This window comes from Perognathus longimembris, chromosome 4 (assembly GCF_023159225.1).
Source record: "Perognathus longimembris pacificus isolate PPM17 chromosome 4, ASM2315922v1, whole genome shotgun sequence".
Taxonomy (NCBI): Eukaryota; Metazoa; Chordata; class Mammalia; order Rodentia; family Heteromyidae; genus Perognathus; species Perognathus longimembris.
Genome location: NC_063164.1, coordinates 37,297,525 through 37,309,535, shown reverse-complemented (window position 1 = coordinate 37,309,535; position 12,011 = coordinate 37,297,525).

Below are 12,011 nucleotides of genomic sequence, written 5' to 3'. Positions count from 1 at the left end.
TTCTTTTACCTGGAAGGCTATATGGAAAAGGAAGAAATAAGCTTAGATTATATTCTTTTTCTTGATAATTTCTGTTTGTGCGAATCAGATTTCATATTCTGTCAGTTAATGATTCCCAAATAGGGAATTCTAGGTTAAACTGTGTGGTTGACTAGAAAACAGTGGGTTCAAATTAGTTTAAACCTAGAGGGTGGTTTCTGGAAGAAGGTAAGAATATATTAATGACCCTAAGGACAGGAAACATATAGCACAGCCTAAGGAGGAACTGGAACTCAAGGAATTGAGATTAAGGTTCAGTGATCGTTCTTTTTCTATAAGAGGAAGTATAATCCCTCGTTCCCTTTACTCTTTGCACAACTGCTTTGTGTCTGTAGGACCAGCAATGTCTGCTTTAGGAATTTCACACAAAAACAGGAAAGGAAGCCTTGACCTGGCGCAGGCACATGGAGTGTGGCAACTGCCACTTTTTATGGGAAGGGCAAGGTAGCCTGTGATCTAGGTCTCTCTCTTTTCAGATGGTTTCCAATCCTGAAGCCATTAAGCTAGCATAATGTTCTGAAGTTTTCACCAGGGAAGTGTAAACTACAGGGTGGCAATGAATAATACATGCTCTCATAACAAAAGTTATTCTACCAGTTAACTATTAATGGGAGCCTCCACGGTATTTTCTTTTTGACACAGTTGGGAAAATGTAGCTTGGCCATGAAACTATAAACTGTATTAATTAGCACTGTTTTGGTTGCTAAAAATATAAGCTTCCTTGAGCTAGCCTTAGAAAGATTACATTTTTATTTTAAGAATACATGGATTTTTAAGGATATGAGGACACAAGGGCAGCACTAGTTGCACTGAAATAAGACCTTAAAAAGTATTAGGCACATAGTCCTCTTCCCACTGGCTTCTCTGTACATTATTAAAAGTTATTCTCATTATCTCTGCAGAGTACCTTTTACCTGATCCCTAATTCCTAAGGTGGAATATGCCAATGATAGTAAGCTTACACACTTATGTGGTTTTTTGAGATGTGTGTGTGTGTATGTGTGTGTGTGTGGGGGAGAGAGAGAGATATGATGATGATGATGATGATGATGATGATGATGATGATGATGACAATGTATATGCAATTCTCTATGGTTCTACTATACTTTCTCCTGCTCACTCTGGGGCCCATATACATCAACTCAAAGGTATGGATGGCTCCAGACAGTGTATGATGGTAAAGGATTACTCAGTTCATTTTAAGCTTTGTTTTTCACTTTTTAATTTTTATTTTACAAAAACAACATTGGGATTCCATCTCGCCCCAGTAACAATGTCCTATATCAATAAAACTAACAATAACAACTGTTGGAGGGGATGTGGCCAAAAGGGAACCCTACTTCATTGTTGGTGGGAATGTAAACTGGTTCAGCCACTCTGGAAAGCAGTATGGAGATTCCTCAGAAGGCTAAACATGGAGCTCCCCTATTGCCCAGCAGCCCCACTTGTGGGTATCTATCCAAAAGACCACAAACAAAATCACAGTAATGCCACCAGCACAACAATGTTCATCGCAGCACAATTTGTCATAGCTAGAATCTGGACCCAACCCAGATGCCCCTCAGTAGATGAGTGGATCAGGAAAATGTGGTACATATACACAATGGAATTTTATGCCTCTATCAGAAAGAATGAAATTGCCCCATTTTTAAGGAAGTGGAAGGACTTGGAAAAAGTTATACTAGTGAAGTGAGCCAGACCCAAAGAAACATGGACTCTATGGTCTCCCTCACAAGGAATAATTAGCACAGGTTTAGGCAAGTCACAGCAGAGGATCACAAGAGCCCAATAGCTATACCCTTATTAACACATGAGATGATGCTAAATGAAATGAACTCCATGTTATGGAAACAATTGTTATATCACTGTTGTAACTACTTTCAATGTGCTATGTGTAACTGTTGCTTCTATTATTGATGATCTTGTATCTCCTTCCTGTGGCTGTACCTACACTCTGTATCTTATCTGAGTATATTGGAAACCGTGTATACTGATATTAGAGTTAGGATATTGAAAGGGAATACCAAAATTGAGAGACACAGGGTAAAAAAAGATAAACAACTACAAAAGCAATACTTGCAAAACTGTTTGGTGTAAATGAACTTAACAACTCATGGGGGGAAAAAGGAAAAGGGGAGGGGGGAGGGGGGAATGAGGGACTGGGTAACAAACAGTACAAGAAATGTATCCAATGCCTAATGTATGAAACTGTAACCTCTGTACATCAGTTTGATAATAAAAAATTTTAAAAAGAAGCTGTTTTCTAAGACTTCATCAGAAATAATAGTTCTGAAAGCCAAAGTTTTATTTTGAATGAGTTACGTCTGAGAGAATATAGACAGACAGAGTCAGAGAGAGAAAGGAAGGCGAGGACTGAAAGAAAAGATTTTGAAGGAAAGAGGCATATAATTTAGGTGATAACAGCACCACGGGTAGAGGCTGGAAGAAGGCCCAGGCTGAAAATAGCCCCTCCTCTCAGGGAGCAGGCAGGGAAGACAGGGGAGCCTTGCACAAGTGAATTTACCAAGATAAAAGCAGAAAGACATATGAACAGAGGCATAGTTGTGAAGAGAAAAACTGCCTGACTTATTCACCAAGACTGGTCCTCAGTAGAACATGGGGTGAGAATGGGGGTGGGGAGCCCCCACCTGCCTTTAGAATCCAGACTACTATTGGAATGAGCCCCCACTTTTCCTGCTCATATGTGCCAAGGAGCACAATTAGATGGGGTTTGTGGCTTTGCCACCTTGAGAAGCCCTTCCATTGACAGTAACCAGCCTATCACTTGGCCCATTCAGCGAAAGAGGGCTTTCTAGACTGAGAATCTGGGGGATTCCACCCACTCTGCCCCTTGCAGACAATCACCCTTTCAACAGAGCAGGGAGTACTGGAAGTCCTCACTTCACTATCCTGAACATGGAACCCACTGGACAGTGGGGAACCTAAGGGTTCTTCCCTCTTGTGACATGGATCACTCCTATCTCAAGCTCCATTTCACATCCCAGGGAAGGGACACTGAGTGGCTTAGCCTGGTTAGGTGTCCAGTCCAGCTCAACCAGTTATGGACAATGAGTGGAAATGATTCACCTACTCGAGAGTGGTAGAGATTGAAGGAGAATATTTCCACCCATGCAGAATACTCCAAAGAAAGTGCACGTGGTATTCTTCACCAAGTTGTAACATATAGGAAGACAAAATGATTACATGTTTTAGATTTCAGATGTATAGAATTTAATCTTATACAAGCTACTAGAGCAGATCCAAAACTATAGCAAAGTTGCAGGATATGAAATAAACCCTCAAAAATCAATGGCCTTTCTCTATGCTAACGACCCGAAGACTGAGGCTGAAATCAGGAAAGCAACTCCTTTTGCAATAGCCCCCCAAAACATAAAATACCTAGGAATAACCTTAACCAAAGAAGTGAAAGACCTCTACGATGAGAACTTTAAAAACATGAAAAATGAAATTAAGGCAGAACTAAGAAAATGGAAAAACCTCCCATGCTCCTGGATTGAGAGGATTCATATAATCAAAATGGCAATATTGCCAAAGGCTATCTACAAATTCAATGCAATACCCATTAATATCCCTACACCATTTGTTAATGAAATAGAGGAAGCAATCCAGAAATTCATATGGAACAATAAAAGACCTACAATACCAAACACAATCCTAAGCAGAAAGAACGGTGCTGGAGGAATTCCAATAACCAACTTCAAGCTGTATTATAAAGCTATAGTAATAAAAAGAGCTTGGTTGTGGCATTGGAACAGGCCTGAAGACCAATGGAACAGAATTCAAGACCCAGAAATGAACCCACAGAACTACGCCTACTTAATCTTTGATAAAGGAGCTAAAACAATAGTATGGAAGAAAGATAGCCTCTTTAACAAATGGTGCTGGCAAAACTGGCTCAACACATGCAACAAACTAAAACTAGATTCTTATATATCACCCTGCACCAAAATCAATTCCAAATGGATCAAAGACCTCAAAATCAAAACAGACACCCTGAAAACACTAAAGGAAGGAGTAGGAGAAACACTTGGGCTCCTTGGCACAGGATGTAACTTCCTTAACAAAGACCCAGAAAGGCAAATCAAAGAAAGGTTGGACAAATGGGACTACATCAAACTACAGAGCTTCTGCAGGGCAAAGGACCTAGCTCGCAAGATAAACAGAAAGCCCACAGAGTGGGAGAAGATCTATACCAGCCATTCAACGGACAAAGGCCTCATATCTAAAATATATGCAGAACTAAAAAATTACCTTCATCCAAAACAAAACGACAAAGAAACAATAGCCCCCTCATCAAGTGGGCTAGAGACTTAAAAAGAGACTTCTCTGATGAGGAAATGAGAATGGCCAAGAGACATATGAAAAAGTGCTCTACATCACTGGCCATAAAAGTAATGCAAATCAAAACAACATTGAGATTACATCTCACCCCAGTAACAATGTCCTATATCAAGAAAACTAACAATAACAACTGTTGGAGGGGATGTGGCCAAAAGGGAGCCCTACTTCATTGTTGGTGGGAATGTAAACTGGTCCAGCCACTCTGGCAAGCAGTATGGAGATTCCTCAGAAGGCTAAATATAGAACTCCCCTATGACCCAGCAGCCCCACTTTTGGGTATCTATCCAAAAGAACACAAACAAAATCACACTAAAGCCACCAGCACAAAAGTGTTCATTGCTGCACAATTTGTCATAGCTAGAATCTGGACCCAACCCAGATGCCCCTCAGTAGATGAGTGGATCAGGAAAATGTGGTACATATACACAATGGAATTTTATGCCTCTATCAGAAAGAATGACATTGCCCCATTTGTAAGGAAATGGAAGGACTTGGAAAAAGTTATACTAAGTGAAGTGAGCCAGACCCAAAGAAACATGGACTATATGGTCTCCCTTATAGGGAATAATTAGTACAGGTTGAGGCAAGTCACAGCAGAGATCACAGGAGCCCAATAGCTATACCCTTATGAACACATAAGATAATGCTAAGTGAAATGAATTCCATGTTATGGAAACGATTGTTATATCACAGTTGTAACTACTTTCTTTTTTTTTTTTCAAATTTTTATTATCAAACTGATGTACAGGGAGGTTACAGTTTCATACGTTAGGCATTGGATATATTTCTTGTACTGTTTGTTATCTTGTCCCTCGTACCCCCCTCCCTCCCCCCTTTCTCTCCCCCCCCCCCCCAGGTGTTCAGTTCACTTACACCAAACAGTTTTGCAAGTATTGCTTTTGTAGTTGTTTCTCTTTTTTTACCCTGTGTCTCTCAAATTTGGTATTCCCTTTCAATTTCCTACTTCCAATACCAGTAAACATGGTTTCCAATATACTCAGATAAGATTACTGAGATAGTGTAGGTACCACCACAGGAATGTGATACAAGAACATCATCAATAATAGAAGCTACAGATACACATAGGACGTTGAAAGTAGTTACAACTGTGATATAACAATTGTTTCCATAACATGGAGTTCATTTCACTTAGCATCATCTTATGTGTTCATAAGGGTATAGCTATTGGGCCTTATGATGCTCTGCTATGACTTGCCTAGACCTGTACTAATTATTCCCAATAAGGGAGACCATAGAGTCCATGTTTCTTTGGGTCTGGCTCACTTCACTTAGTATAACTTTTTCCAAGTCCTTCCATTTCCTTACAAATGGGGCAATGTCATTCTTTCTGATAGAGGCATAAAATTCCATTGTGTATATGTACCACATTTTCCTGATCCATTCTTCTACTGAGGGGCATCTGGGTTGGTTCCAGATTCTAGCTATGACAAATTGTGCTGCGATGAACATTGTTGTGCTGGTGGCATTACTGTGATTTTGTTTGTGGTCTTTTGGATAGATACCCAAAAGTGGGGCTGCTGGGTCATAGGGGAGTTCTATATTTAGCCTTCTGAGGAATCTCCATACTGTTTGCCAGAGTGGCTGAACCAGTTTACATTCCCACCAACAATGAAGTAGGGTTCCATTTTGGCCACATCCCCTCCAACAATTGTTATTATTAGTTTTCTTGATATATGACATTCTTGCTGGGGTGAGATGGAATCTCAATGTTGTTTTGATTTGCATTTCCTTTATGGCCAGTGATGTAGAGCATTTTTTCATATGTCTCTTGGCCATTCTCATTTCCTCATCAGAGAAGTTTCTTTGTAAGTCTTTAGCCCACTTGATGAGGGGGCTATTGGTTCTTTGCGGTTTTGTTTTGGAAGAAGGTTATTTTTTTAGTTCTGCATATATTTTAGAGATGAGGCCTTTGTCTGTTGAATGTCCGGTAAAGATCTTCTCCCAGTCTTGGGCTTTCTGTTTGTCTTGCAAGCTATGTCCTTTGCAGTGCAGAAGCTCTGCAGTTTGATGCAGTCCCATTTGTCCAACATTTCTTTGATTTGTAGCCTTTCTGGGTCTTTGTTAAGGAAGTTCCGTCCTGCGCCAAGGAGCTCAAGTGTTTCTCCTACTCCTTCCTTTAGTGTTTTCAGGGTGTCTGTTTTGATTTCAAGGTCTTTAATCCATTTGGAATTGATTTTGGTGCAGGGTGATATATAAGGATCTAGTTTTAGTTTGTTGCATATGTTGAGCCAGTTTTGCCAGCACCACTTGTTAAAGAGGCTATCTTTCTTCCATACTATTGTTTTAGCTCCTTTATCAAAGATTAAGTAGGCGTAGTTCTGTGGGTTCATTTCTGGGTCTTCAATTCTGTTCCATTGGTCTTCAGGCCAGTTGTAACTACTTTCAACGTACCATATGTAACTGTAGCCTCTATTATTGATGATATTCCTGTATCCCCTTCCTGTGGTTGTACCTACACTATCTCTGTATCTTATCTGAGTATATTGGAAACTGGGTGTACTGGTATTAGAACTAGGAAATTGGAAGGGAATACCAAAATAGAGAGACAAAGGGTAAAAAAAGACAAACAACTACAAAAGCAATACTTAGAAACTGTTTGGTGAAAATCAACTGAACAACTGAACAACTCATGGTGGGGGGAAGGGAAAGGGGGAGGGGGAAGGGGGGAATGAGGGAGGAGGTAACAAACAGTACAAGAAATGTATCCAATGCCTAATGTATGAAACCTCTCTGCAATTCAGTTTGATAATAAAAAATATATAAATGAAATAAATAAACAAATAAATAGAATTTAATCTTCTACTAGCTATCATGTAACCTTGGATACACCATTTCTTATGTCTCAGTCTCTTAAACTTTAAACATATTGGCAAGATTACCTTTAAAATTGCGTATAACTCTAAAGACTCCATTATCTTCCTTACCTTACCATATCTGTAGATAAGGAAAGAGTTAAAAATATACCACTGTGACATTTAACTATTTTGAATTAAACAGTTGAAAAACAGCAGGTGCAAGAACATCATTCTGACCTATTTTCTGTTTCTTAAATGCCAGAGATGAAATTCCCATATGAAAGACACTCTCTCCATACTAAAAAGGAAAGCAACTTTCTTAGCATCAATGATTAGGGAGTCAAAACTGAGACAATTCTGTGTAGACCTTACAAAAAATCACCTTTTGGGACCACTTCACCTAATTTGTCCAATTCTGCCTCTTAAATAACTGCCTCTACTTCTTTGGGTCTTCATTTTTTTTTCCGTGTGTGTGTGTGTGTGTGTGTGTGTGTGCGCGCACGTAGGTCTGTGCACACACACATGCTCACTTCTACTGGGATTTGGCTCCTGAGCCTTGTCTGGCCTCATGGTCACTTGGCTTTTTTGCTCAAAGCTGGCACTCTGCCACTTGAAGCCACAACTTCACTTCTGACTTTTTGCTAGTTAATTAGAGACCAAAGTCTCATAGACTTTTCTCTCCTGTCAGGCTTTGAACCATCTATAATCCTCACATCTCAGCCTCCTCAGTACCTAAGATTATAGGCATGCACAAACAGCACCTGGTGGGTCCTCCTTTATTTATTCCATGAAAAACTAGAACTAGATGAATTTGTAGGCTTTTTTTCCTCATGATCTGCCTCCTGTTAATTTAACTCCTAGGACCAGCAGTAAAGAAACGCGAAAGGGGAGTCCTGCCTCCCACAATGGCTACAGGTCATTGAGAGAGTTTGTACTCAAAAGTCAAACTATTCTAAAATAAGAAATGTCTTGTTCACATACAAACACACCAAACATCTCACCACTTCCCAGCCCTCTGACACCTTCACCCCCATACTTCACATGCCAGAGGTTGCTTGCTTTTATTTTTAAGGATCAGGGTCCCTGTCTGGAAACTGCTAAAAGGAAGAGGACATTGTGTAGGATGGAGAGGCTGAGGGAAGAAAAGACTGGAGAGAGCAAGTTGAAATATCTCCTCCAAAATCCTTTAGACAGGTTTGGGGCTCTTGAGCAGTGGGTGTTGAACTCAGGCAATATTTCTTCAAAAGGCCAGATGAGGGATATGGCTGGGAACATGACTGACACCACTGTGGACTGGCCTTCTCCATAGAGACTGGAAGTCTCATAGGAGGTCACAGGACACAAATTAATGACTCTGGAGCAGAAGTCAGAGAAGCAGAATGATGCAGGAGGACAGTGCCCCTGTGCTTTCAAGACAACGTGGGGCTCAGATTGCCTGAGACGCACAGGCAGTAAGTCAAATAGAGTATAAGGTTTAGTAGATGTTCAGATCCATCAAACTAAAAATCGAACAAAGATCCATCGAACTTTGTCTTTGGTTCTTATGGGCTTAATTGTGTTCCCCTCAAAATTCCTTTAACGGCGTCATAACCCTCAGCACCTCAGAATGTGACTGTACAGCAGCCCCTGTTTACCCATTTGTAATGTTTAATGTCTACACTTTCAATTACCTGTGGTCCACCACAGTCCAAAAATATGAAATAGATAAGTCTGGAAATAAAGCATTCACAAGGTATTTTTTTCCAGTATTGGGATTTGAATTCAAGGCATGGCTTGCCAGGCAGGTACTCTTCCACTGAGCCATGCCTCCAGCCCTCTCTTGCACTACTTTTCTTGAGATAGATCTTTGGCAATGGGTCTGTGCCTGGAACACAATCTCCCCATTTCACCTTTCCCATAGTAGCTGGGGTGACACTCTCATGCTGCTCCCCCAGCGTCCTCCCCTTGGATGGAATCTTGTATGCTTTTCTGCCTAGGCTAGCCTCAAACCATATCCTTCCAATCCAAGCCTCCCAAGCAACTAGGATTGTAAGCATGACAAAGTCTCATAATTGTTCTCACTATTTATTAATTATTGTTATTAACATCTTACTGTGCCTTTCATGAACTAAACCTTATAAGTATGTACAAATAGGAAAACATATAAGATATATGTATATAATATATGTGCATATTATGTATATATACATATGTATTATATAACATGTATATGTATGTATATAATATTTAATTTATACCAAATACATATTTATAAAAAATAGATACATCAGGCATCTACTGGATTCTATTGAGCCCTTTCGATAAGGGATGGAGAAACTACTGTATTTGAAAGTAGGATCTTTAAGTCAGAATGAGGGCATTTAAGGTAGATCCATATACATGCAATATGACTAGGGTCCTTTTAAGAAGATGCAATTTGTGTCTGGACATGTATAAAGAAAAAGTGAAGAGAAGACACAGGGAGCAGATGCCCATCTGCAAGTCAAGTAAAGAGGCTTGGAACAGATCCTTCCCATGTCCCTTAGAAAGAATCAAGCCAGCTAACAACTTGTCCTCAGATTCCTATCTTGTATCATTGGTGGTGCTATGTTTAAACAGCCTTGAAAAACTAATACACCAAAACATTGTTTTCTAAAGGACCTTCCTGACTTTCATATTTTATGTATTTCCTAAGATCAGGGACCAAAAGATTCACTGAGTCACAAAAACAGAGAAAATATTGATATTATCCTTGTAAATCTGAAAACCTCACTACAGAAAAGAAACAAAACTACATTTTTAGTTCAGCTGGTGACCTTATAGGTAGCACTGAAGCACAATAGATCAGAGAAAATTAGGAATTCAGAGACAAATATTGTATTAATGAATAGTTTGATTAAAAGCAAAGCTGCAGTATTTTGATTTAAAGCTTTACAAAGGGGGCTGCTAGGTTGATAGCTGTACACAGAGAAAAGTCTGACAGCTGTCAACCAAAAAGGCAAGTTAGCCTGTCCTCAACAGTTTAGCTTATTTGTAGAAAACATAAACATTAAAGGGTGCCTGCAATAAAGATCTATTACTAACCTTAACAGTTTTAAGATTATTTAACAGTGCTTACATCCTAGCCAAATAGACTTAGGGTGAATTAGTTCTTAATTCAAAACCAGCTGTTTGATTTTTGTTCTTAAGTGTCCTGTAAAAAAAATTATGTGAAACTCGGTGCTGGCAAAGGAAAATAGGCCATTGACTTTGTGTAGACTTGAAACTAGAAATTCATGTGACAATGTAACAAATTGAGACTATTGTGCTAGTCAACTAATTCCTTACATAAGAGGCTAAAAAGTTTTCCTCCTCTTTTGGTGTTTGCAGGTGACATATCAAACAGAAAGCTCTGGTGAGTACCTTTCAGCACACAAATGCCTATTGCATACTACAATTATAAGTTGGATGCCAGCCATGAGATCAGCTGACAGTTTCCTGAAATCTCAATCAGCTATAATTATGAAGCAGAATAGTCTATTAGAAACAAGTAATTTGTTTCATTGTTTAAACCTTAAAAATTTCAGCATTTTATTAAGTGTATGTGTATTGCATTATGATTTCAACTTGTATTTCATGTGTTTGTCTTTCATAGACCCTTTTGAAAATATTTGATTGGCATAAAGATATCTCAAAATAGAAGAAATTATTTTGACTGTACTCACAATAAAGAAATGATAAGGTTTAAGGTGATGAATCTATCTATCTATCTATCTATCTATCTATCTATCTATCTATCTATCCCTTTTGCTGTACAAATCTTAAACTCTTAACACAACTCCCTAGAAGTTTCCTATAAAAATAAATGAGAATACATCTAAAAAATTTATGAAAACTTAATAATTTTGTCAAAAATTTTACATCATGAGTTGATGCTCCAGAAGTAAATCCCTAAATGATTTGTGTATTTTCTTGTTTCTTTCAAAGTATTCTATTAGAATATATTTAATTTTCTGATGTTGACATAAAATGGAATAAAATGTTTTTAGATGGCTGTTAGGTCAAATTGTAAAGAAAGCTGTTTGAAATTGGAAAAGTGTTCTCTCCCAAATAAAGCAATAACCAATGTGTTCACTAAGATAAAATTTTACTGATATTACTGACATAAGTAAGGGACATTTTGGAATGTGAAAATACTATGAAAGTTAGTTGTTAGAGTAAATTCACTGGAGCATAAAGAGGTGTACAATTTCTTTAAATGGCAAATAATAATTGTACAATATATATGTAGAGATATAGAATTTTAGTTAATAAAATAGTTTGATACCACCAAACACATATAGAACAATAGTTGAGAATATTGAGTTGAAAGAATCATTCATCTGTTCTGTTAGATTATCTTCCCCATCTAGTTAAGACTGCATAATTAGTAAAAAGGTTCAATCTTCCTTTGTCCTTGATTAAATTATTTGATTCAAACATTTTTTATATTATCAATTATCATAAAATATCTGTTCTCATCAAAATATGCTCTGGGAAATCTTGAAGGGTGAAAATAAAAAGACCAAATACTTTTACTTCTAACTGGTGCCAGTATTTTCCTCTTCCCTTAGATCTGAAACCAGAAACCATCTTTGACATTTATCTTTCTCTGTTATTCATATTCAGCTGATCCTGATGCATATTTGTTCTCCTTCCTTTGTATTTCTCTTGTCACACACATAACCATTTTTGTCTAATCCAACTGCTATTCTGTATGTTATTCAGTCTTTTATAAAATTCCAGTCTCTATTTTTTTTTACTTTTCTAATTCATGCTGTGTACCATTTCCACAAA